Raw genomic sequence first — 9,810 nt, 5'->3', positions numbered from 1 at the left:
CGGAGCCGCGCCGGTGCGAGCCGAGCGGAGCCGGGCCGGGCCGGCCAAGGGCGGCAGAGGCGGCGCGGGCGCTGCTGCGCCGGCCCGGGCGGTGCCGGCCGCTCCGTCCGCTCCGGGCGCGGGGCTTGGGCGCCGCCGGTAGCCCCGGACCCGGTGCCGGCCCCGCCGGGCAGGGGCAGCGGGCGGGGCTCCCCGGGACGGCGCCGGCCCTGCGCGCCGGAGCAGCCGCCGCAGGAGCCGCTTTCCTGCCGGGAGCCGCGCTCCGTCCGGGGCCGGCAGCGAGCGCGGGTTCGGCCGCTCCAAGTTCGGCGGTGCCGTGGCTCGGAGGCGCTTTGGAGGCGTTGATGGCATCGCTGGGTTCGGTTTGCAGCGGGTGTCCGCTAAGGGATACGGTGTTCTTCCTGAGCGGCACGGTTCTCGGTGCCGGTAGGGATGATAAAGGTTCGTTTCGGATTGGGTTTTGTAGTCGGATATATATTTTTTTGCCGGGGTATTATGTTTAGAAGGACGCGCAATGTTTTTTACGGGTCGTAGCGCGAAGCAGCGGTTCGCATTTTAATTCTGTTGCGGTGGCTTTTATTAGCGTGAGTGTGTAGTGTTTGTTTTGGGGGGCTTGGGGAAGCGTCCTGTCGTTCATAGCAGCGGGTTTTTAATCTTTATAATTGCATGTGTGTTTATCGTCTTCCAGGGCTTTTATTTGTTTGGTTTGTTTGATTGTAGTGTATGTTTTATGGTTACGGGTAATTTGGGGGACATTGTTTATGGTTACGTTTGTCTTTAGTCTTTGTGTTTGTTTCTAGGTGGTATTTTTATTTTGATAGCTTGAGGCACTATGGGTTTATTCAGTTGCGAATAAGTTTTTTGTTGCAGATTTCAGTTTATTTGGTTTTTGGTATTATTCTTGTTGTTGCTTTCTTTATTTTCTTTTTTTGGTTGTTGTTGTTGTTGTCTTTTAATGTATTTGAGTATTGTTTATCAGGGTTTATTTTGGGAACGTGGGTATTTATATGGTGGGTTTTTAAAGTATTTATTTATTTGGGTAGTTAATTTCTTAGTTTTTAGTGGTTGAGATGTTTTTCCATTTTGTTAATTAGTTCAGGTTTAAAGTTATTTTTACAGAGGATTGTTTATTCTTTGAGTTAGTGTAGAGGTAGAATTGCGTTGGTTTTTTCTTTTTTAGTAACGTTCAGGGTCAGTGGCACTGTCTTGAGTTTAGTAGATTGGTTTGACTTTTTTTTAGTACTTTTTGTAATTTGCTGTGTGTGTTTCTAGAGGATTTTCTTTTATTTTGGTTCCATTTTTCTGTCGTGATGAGAATTGTTATTGAAAAGAGTGTTCTTTGTTTTTTCGCTGACACTTGTTTGGCTGTTGGAGGTATCTTGATGTATTTGGAAGATATTGGTGGGAATTTGATGCTGTTTGTTCTGTCATTTCATTTAGGAATTGGATTTTAAATATACAATTATGACTCTAACTATATTGAAACAAAAGAAATAGATGTGTAGCAATGGGAATGAGCCAATTTTATTTTTATATATTCGGTCAATTTTTAAAATTTAACATGTAACATGAGTCATTATATGTTACAATTAGTTATTCTAATTTTAATAGAGTATTGTGTATGTTTTTAGATATATGAATAGAGAATATAAATGTAAATACAACCCAAACAAAAATACAAATATATAAATGTATTGCAACTATATGCAGATATATAAAAAATTAATAATAAATTGTAAATATAAAATAACATAAATTGATACAATATATAATACAAGTGATACTGCATATATTTTATGAAAAATATTATAGGAAATGGATATAAAATAGATATAAATACGGATGTGATATATCTATCTTTCTATATCTATCATTTGTTGTATATTATGATAAATACAACTATAAAAAAACATTTAGGTAGTTTAAAATAATGGATGGTTTTGTTTTTTCTTTGCCAAAGCAGGGGTTTTCGTGTAAAAATTACAAATACAAATAATATAAAGGTAGAAATATGAGTATAGAAGTATATCATAAACACGTTAAAGATTTATATAAAAATTAGAAATATAAGGAAAAATAAGTTGTAGCAGTAGATATGGTAAATGATTTAAAAAATATTTCCCGTATATTTTTTGAATAAGGTGCATATTATATATAGTTATTAATATAATACATCAATATAAACGATAAATATATATAAAATATCAACTATCTATAAGAAGGAATAAAAGCTCTATGTCACGTGCAGCAGTAGAAAATTTCAGGCTCCCAGGGAATAAATCGTTTTCTTTAAATCGTTTTCATTTTGGAGTTTTTTTTTTTTTTACTCTCGGGTAGCCTGAAAGTTTCTACTGCTGCTTTTTTATTCTAAAGGTGGAAAGGTAAACCAAGATTAGAAATATAACAAAGGGGAAGGGAAAGGAAAGGAAAGGGAAAGGGAAAAGGAAAAGGGAAGGGAAGTGGTGAAAAACAGAGTGAAAAAAGTAAAAAGAGTTGGAGGGAAAAAGAGAGGGCATTGGGGAGGAGCGGTGCTGCCTCAGGTCCTTCCCCGCCCGGGGGCGAAGGACCCGTTTCATGCCCTGGAGGGACTGCAGCTGCCGGTGGCTCCCGGGGGACGGAGTGGTGGCTGTCAGCCCGAGACTCCAACTCCCGGCAGGCCGTGCTGCTGGCGCGGCGTGTGACGCAACGGCTATCGCGGCACATGAGTGGCTGCCAGCCCGAGACTCCAACTCCCGGCAGGCCCTGCTGCTGGCGCGGCGTGTGACGCAACGGGCGACGCGGCCCGGCATTTTTCTATAAATCGGCAGTAAATACAGCTGAGTAAAATTAACTTGGTTTTCTTCCTTCTTTTGTAACTGAACTGTTTTTATTAAAAATCTTATTTGAATATGTGGAAAAAGTGGGGATGTCCTGTAATATATCGTCGCTTTTCTTGTTTACAGGGTACTGAGAAAATACGTCTCCCTTAGAGTCCCATGGAAAGGTTCTCAGTGCGCTCTCTATCAAGGTATGTATTTACAAATAAGTGATCCCTTTAGATATTTGCCTGTGTACCTTTTCCTGTACTTCAGAGCTTGCGTTCTGTGGGTTTTATGATAAACCTGTAAAACATGTAAAAATGGTTTTGCAAGTCTTAAACCTTGAAGGCAGCAATAAGTGGATTTAGAGCCTGTTCTTGACCAGACAAAGGGAAAAAGTGTGACTTTGATGCTGAACTTGTCATTTTTCATTTGACTTGTCTTGAATGATTTAGGAATAGAGAGAACTAGAAAAAGAGAGAAATAGAATTGATTATTGAGCACTCCTCAAATGCTCACCATGATTCAGTGTAGAGCCAAAGGGAAGGGTGATGGAAGAGAGCTCTGTGCTTTGGAAGGAAATAAATTTAAACCTGACCTCCTCACAGAGTCTCACTAACTTCTTTTGTTTTAAAATACAAAATACGATTAGGAAGTGTTGGAAGTTAGTGTTTTGGGAAAGAAACGGCAGTTCCACAGAACATTCCATTGAACAGAGGCTCTGGGAACGATTCATGTTGTAAGTGCTGTCACTGCAATCAGTTGGTGGTTCAGCCTTGAAACGTGCACTTGGCCTTCTCTAAAGCACTGTTTTGTTTGCCTTTCAGTGCTATGAGTCTTGATCAATTGGAGAAGAGCCCAAGAGAAATTTTTCATCCCTTGATATAAAAGGTAGGAAGTGACTTTTTTTGGTTTGGTTCTTTTTCTTTATTATTTTCTGGAAATAAAAGTAATTAAGTATAGGTACTACTGGTTTGTTTCTTCCAGGAGCAGGTGATAACAATAGCAGTAGTACTAGTAAAAATAATAATAGAAATAATAATAATAGTAATGTAATACTACGTAAACTGTCTTTATCCATTGAACTGGCCATTTCAAATCAAAACTTCTAAACACAAATCAAACCATCATCCTTGTAGAATCTTTCACAGCAGCGGGCTAAAGATCCTGGTTTTGTTGACAGGATTTATTGGTTCTGGAAGAACAAGAGGGAAGTACAAGCCTAACTACTTCTAGCTCACAGAGCCGTCCAGTGAACCCAGCTTTGTGTTTTGGTGGGCTTGTGATGACTTTGAAATCAATTGCTCATTCCAGTAAAAAAATTTCATATTTTTTTGAACGTGACAGCAGAAATAACTTTAGGCACCAACTGAATAATAATAGATCACCAGTTTAAGTTAAAAATTCATGCTATACTATCAAAATTTAAAGGTAAATTATTATGTGTTAGGTGATGGTATAAAGTGTATGTTCTAATGTGTAATGCAAAGATACATACGTACCTGAAAGTCCTTAGAGGAAACAAATTTTTATGTCTGCTGTTTGATTGTTTACCATACGATATTTGGTTTCATTTCCCAGGGATCGGTGAATTTTAACTTTGGAGTCCCCTATGCTAAGGATGCTCAGCTTACAGGTGATGAAATGTTCAGTAATGGTGAGTTTTTCACCTTCTCTTTAATTGCTATGCTGATCTGAATAAGAAAAAAAAAAAACAAAAGCAAGAGAAAAAAAAGGATGGTTTATTATTTTTTACGCTGTTATGTTTGTTTCCTCAGTATTTGCTGCAGCTCTGCTTACCCAAGCTTTGGGTTCCTTCTGTCCCACTGGGAGTTGCCCAATTTGGTTGCATCTGGTGAAATTCACCCTGAGACCTTACAGAACCAGCTCCAACTACTTGAGAGCCATTTGCAGTTCTCTCCAGACGCCTGGAGAATGGGCGACGTTTCTGAGGATCCGGCGAGCGTGCTTCTGTCAAAACTCAGTCTGTGAAATTCCTGGGGAAAACCCTTCTGTGTCCTGAAGGGTTCAAACTCTGGTGAGGATCCAGTTATCAGGTGCTCACCTGGATGGTTCCAGCTGCCAAAGGTAACACTTGTACTCTTGCCCTGTAGTTTACATCTATTGTATTTTTGTTATTTTCAAGATTTTTTGTCTTTGCAAAATATTGTGCATTTCACTCTTTGGAACCTCTCAGATGGTTCTTTGGTGCAGCACCACCCCAGGGGACACTTGGCTGCTGTCCTGAAGGGGTTGGTGGCTAGAATTGTAAATCCTGGAGAGTTTATAAGTCTTCTGTCCCCAGGGAGGTATCATGCTTGGTTTACTTTTGTTCTGTTGGTTAGGCGCTGCTTCTCGTTGCAAGTATGAATTTCAAACTGCCCTGTTCTTATTTTAACTGTTTTCCTGGTTCTCTCCCTACGGCAGGGAAAGACTCTCGTATCCTTGTCGTCGGTCTCGGTGCTGTCCAAGAAGATACGGGGACTAAAAAAATCATAAGAAGCAAAATATGACTGCAGGGAAAAGAAGCTGGAGAGAACAGAAGGTGATATTGTTATCCTTACCCTGTATTAGAAACATCCGCTGTGCTTTGATGCTGGCAGCTGCCAGGGGCTTGTTAGCTCTTTGTAGGCAGGTGTAGGTGTTCACTTGTAGGTTTTTCCTCTGGACAAGGCAATTCAAACTTTGCTCAGCTGATATTTGCAGATTACTCTCTAGCACAGTCCAGCATGACATTTCTGAATGTTGTAAAAATACCATGTTACTTGGAAATTGCTAATGAAGAGAAGCTTTAGGGGAAAATAAGATGTCAGGGTTGGGAGATGTGAGAAGAATTGTGTGGGGATGTTAGACTGAAGTAAGGCACACTTGAAGCTGGACTGGCATGCTGGCAGGTCCCCTATTAAACAGTAGTGCTGAGATTAGCCTGGGGGTTGCCCATTGTTTCTGTAGAAATCAATGTTTCCTGGTCTTCAGAGGTAAGCTGCTTTGAAAAGCTGGAAGGTGCAGCATGCTGACAATCCCCGTGCTTTGGATTAAAAGTAGATTTCAGAAGGGTCCTAAGCTTTTGTCTTTTCCTAGAAGTCGATGTAATCCTGTCAGGAGTTTTTAGTTCTGTGTTGCCATGTCATCCATCAGAGCCCTGTTGTACTAATCATCATACAAGTACAAAACAAAAAATCAGACCCTGTCCCAAGCACTTAGAGGCCAGAACACGATTTCCTCGGGCTGCCATTTGCGTGCCATCGGTACTCACCACGAATTGAGCCCTCTGGCTCTGACAGAGCCCCTGGATGCTGACGGAAGGGGGCTGGTCACAGACCCTGGAGGTGCCTGTCCCCCAGGGAGGGAGAGGACGAGGCAGTGTGGCCTGCAGGGAGGGTCTCGTCCCCAGAGAGCAGCCGGCGACTCCATGCCTGCCCGGGGCTGCGGGTGCCCCCTCGGGGTGGACGCCTGCCCTCAGGTTTCCCTCTGGGCACCCGGGGAGGGAACCAGGTCCATCCGTGTGGCAGCTGCAGGGCCTGCAGGCTCTGGGCCCTGGAGCCGAGTGAGCCTGAGCTGCTGCATGCTTGCTGTGAGCTTTGGGGTGAGCGTGCATCACTGCAGGCCTGGGATGGATTGAAATGCGCTGAGGAAAGCAGAGGGAGGGAGGGAAATGCTCTGTTAACATGTGCCAATTCTTCTGTCAGACTCATCACGGCGGGACAGCGTGAGGACTGAAAGTGTAAGAAGATGTGGAGGGAAAGAGAGAATCTGACAGGAGCATCGGACGCACGAGTGCAGGAATTTTGCTTTTTTGCTTGGATGTAAACTCAGGCGTTGAAAGGAATTTGGGAGTGAGAAGGGACATTTCAGAAGGAGAAGAAGCAAAAGAAGTTGTTGTTGTTGTTACAGTCCTGGCAAAATCTTTTGTTCTAGCTAATAAAAGAAGTTAGTTTAAAAAACAAAAAGGAAAAAATGTAGTGTTTTTTTTTTTCCTTCACTATGATATTCATTGGTGGTATATGGTGTGTTGTTTCATTTCTTCGTAGTATTAAGTCTGTGTAAATTGTTTTTTGAGTGAAGCTGACTTTCTGGATGGGTTGGTTTGTATTTGAGGCAGGATTAATTTCAATAGGATTCTTTCATAGATTTCTGATGGGTATTACTGGGATTTTGGTTTTGTTTGCTGTATGTATAAACCTAGAGCTTTGGTAGGGCCAGCTGGGCTGCTGGAGTTTTGGGTGTGAATTTATTAGATGGCTTTTGTTAGATGCAGTTTTTAATTTTTGAAATGTTTTTCAATGTAGTGGTTTTAAGGTGGTTTTTAAGAATTCATTGTATTGTTTTCTGTTGTTTGTAGTTGGTGTATGATAAGGGATGTGGTGTGACTTTTTGAACATTATGGTTTTGGTGTTCCTAAGTTCTGATTTCTTTGTGGTTCAATATTTTTTTTTATTTTTATTTTTTGGGACAGGGGCATTTATATGGTGGGTTTTTATAGGCAATATGTTTTTAATTTAGGTAGTGATATTTTTTAATATTTTAATGGTTTAGGTTTTTTATTTTCATGGTTTTAATTATTTTTTTTTAATTTTTTCAAATAACTTTTATAGATGACATGTTATTATTTGTGCATTAACATAAAGCTAGAGCTTTGGGGACTTTTTTTAGTAATGTTTAGGGTCAGTTGTGCAGTTTTGAGTCTAGTGCGTTGGTTTGATTTAATTTTTATTGGGTGTTTGTTTTTATTAGCAGTTGTGTCATGTTCAAGGTGTGTTTGAGTTTTTTGGGGTTTTTGAGATACTGGTTTAGGAGGAAGTTTATGATGAGCATGTGCGGAGGTTTTGGGCTACTTTATAGTGGGATTTAAAATTTATTTACAGTTAGGTTTATTTGAGTTTTTATTAGGGTTCAATGACGTTGTGGGATGTTTGTTCCATTAGTAACAGAAATAGGTTTTGTTTTGCTGTGCTGCGATGGGATGGGCGTGTGCTGCGTGCCGGTGCTGACAAAGGTACAGTATTGTTGTGGCTCTGGTGTGTCGGGTTAATGAACTTACATGGGTTAATATAGAGATGAAAATAGAAATAAATATAAATTTAAAAGTAAATATAAAATTAGAGTGGTAAACATAAATATAGATAACAGATACATACATAAAACTATAATACATGGTATATAATTGTAACATGTTATCATATAGATAAATGATAGTCTATTATATATAGATATATATACACCAAGATATATAAATATAGATTGTAAATATAAAAATATTTAAATAGAGTTAAAGTAAATTGGGGGGTTTTATTAGGGTATAGGCTGGGGTTTTTAAAAGATAGAAATAAAATATAAATTCAGATATACAAATGTATATAGAAATACAAATATCTATACATATTTAATTTAAACAAATATAAGTAAAAAATAAATATATAATACAGAAAATATATATCTATGATTATATTAGAAGGTATTCTCTCTAATATATATAATATCTATGAATAGAATAAATAAAAATATCCATATAAATATCATTATAATTTTGAAAAATAAATTTACTTCCTAAATTTTAAATCTGGTTCAAATAAAGGGGTGTCCTTGGTTTTTATTTGGTTAGAGGCAGGAGTTTTATTTTAAATAATATAAGTAATATAGAAATGTGGATCTTAAGATAGAAATATATAATGAATATATAAAGAGAAATTGCTAAACTATGCCTATAAATTTAAATATAAAGATATGTAAGTAATATGAAGAGTTGTAGTATAGAATATAAATAACATTATATGGCAATATAAATTATAAATGGGAATATAAATATAAAAATATGTAAATATAGTTTAAGAGAAAGGGAATGTTTTGGCTTTTATTTAAGTACAGGCAGGGTTTTTATTTTGAATATTATAAGTGTTCCAGAAGTAAAAATCTTGACGCAGAAATATTTAATCAATATAAAAAACATGAATAAAAATATATGAAAAATATAAATACCTACTCGCATCGGATGTAATATAGAATATAAATTTATTTATAAATTGACATTGGTAAAGATAAATGCATAAGTAAGCAATAGACATTAAAATACATTAATTATATATTATATATATTATATATATATAATATATATTAATATACAATAATTTATTATATTACATTATATATACATTATATATTATATATATAAATATATATATTATATAAATTAATATACATTATAAATATGAATATAAAAATTGAACATGAGGATAAAATCTATTTAAATATTGTTTAAAACAAAGGTTGGGCTTTTTTATTCTTGTGTTAGAGGCAGGGTTTTTATTTTAAATAATATGAATGTAGATATTATTGTTATATATTTCTAAATATTGAGATATACAATCAAGATATAAATATATAACCGCAAAATATAAATAAATACAAATAATAGGAAGAGATGTAATGAAGAATACAAATAACAATATACATAAGTATACATTTTAAATGTAAATGTGAATATGAACCTGAAAAATAGAATTTAAAAAAATATTTAAGTAGAGTTTTGAAGAAAGGGGTTCTTTTTGGCTTTAATGTGGATGGAGGCAAAGGTTTTATTTTAAATAATCCAAGTGTTAGAGAAGTAAAAATAGTAACAGAAATACATACTTACTATGTAAAAATATTTATAAAAATATACAAATAAAGTTTTAGGGATATATGCAATATGGAATAGAAATGTATTTATAAAAAGAAATGTATAAATGGACAGTGTACATCAATATACATTGTAAATAGAAATGTGAATATTAATATGAAAAAATATTAAAAAAAATTTAATTATTTTTTTAATTTTTTTTTTTTTTTTGTGTTGTGTTTTGTTTGGTTTTGTCTTTTATCCTATTAGATTAGAGGCAGAAGTTTTTTTTCCCTCTTCCCGGTTGTTTTGGGGCATTTATTTCAGAGCAGTTTTCGGCGGGGGTCGCCCCTGTTCTTTTTTGCCGCCTTCGCTGCCGCAGCCCCGAGGCGCGCTGCGCCCCCGGCTGGGGCGGGC

The 9,810-nt window shown here is 37.1% G+C and overlaps 1 long non-coding RNA gene across 1 annotated transcript; it reads left to right on the top strand.

Moving 5' to 3' along the window:
* The first annotated feature begins 299 nt into the window (after positions 1–299).
* Positions 300–6,769, top strand: LOC131083382 (uncharacterized). Its single transcript, XR_009114433.1, has 7 exons — positions 300–441; positions 2,943–3,007; positions 3,626–3,689; positions 4,380–4,455; positions 4,577–4,886; positions 5,226–5,343; positions 6,488–6,769. It is a non-coding gene; the product is annotated as an uncharacterized LOC131083382 (long non-coding RNA).
* Positions 6,770–9,810: the final 3,041 nt, after the last annotated feature.

Source organism: Melospiza georgiana, chromosome 5 (assembly GCF_028018845.1).
Source record: "Melospiza georgiana isolate bMelGeo1 chromosome 5, bMelGeo1.pri, whole genome shotgun sequence".
NCBI lineage: Eukaryota > Metazoa > Chordata > Aves > Passeriformes > Passerellidae > Melospiza > Melospiza georgiana.
Note: the sequence above shows the minus strand (reverse complement) of the source record. Positions and strands in the feature narration are given on the sequence as shown.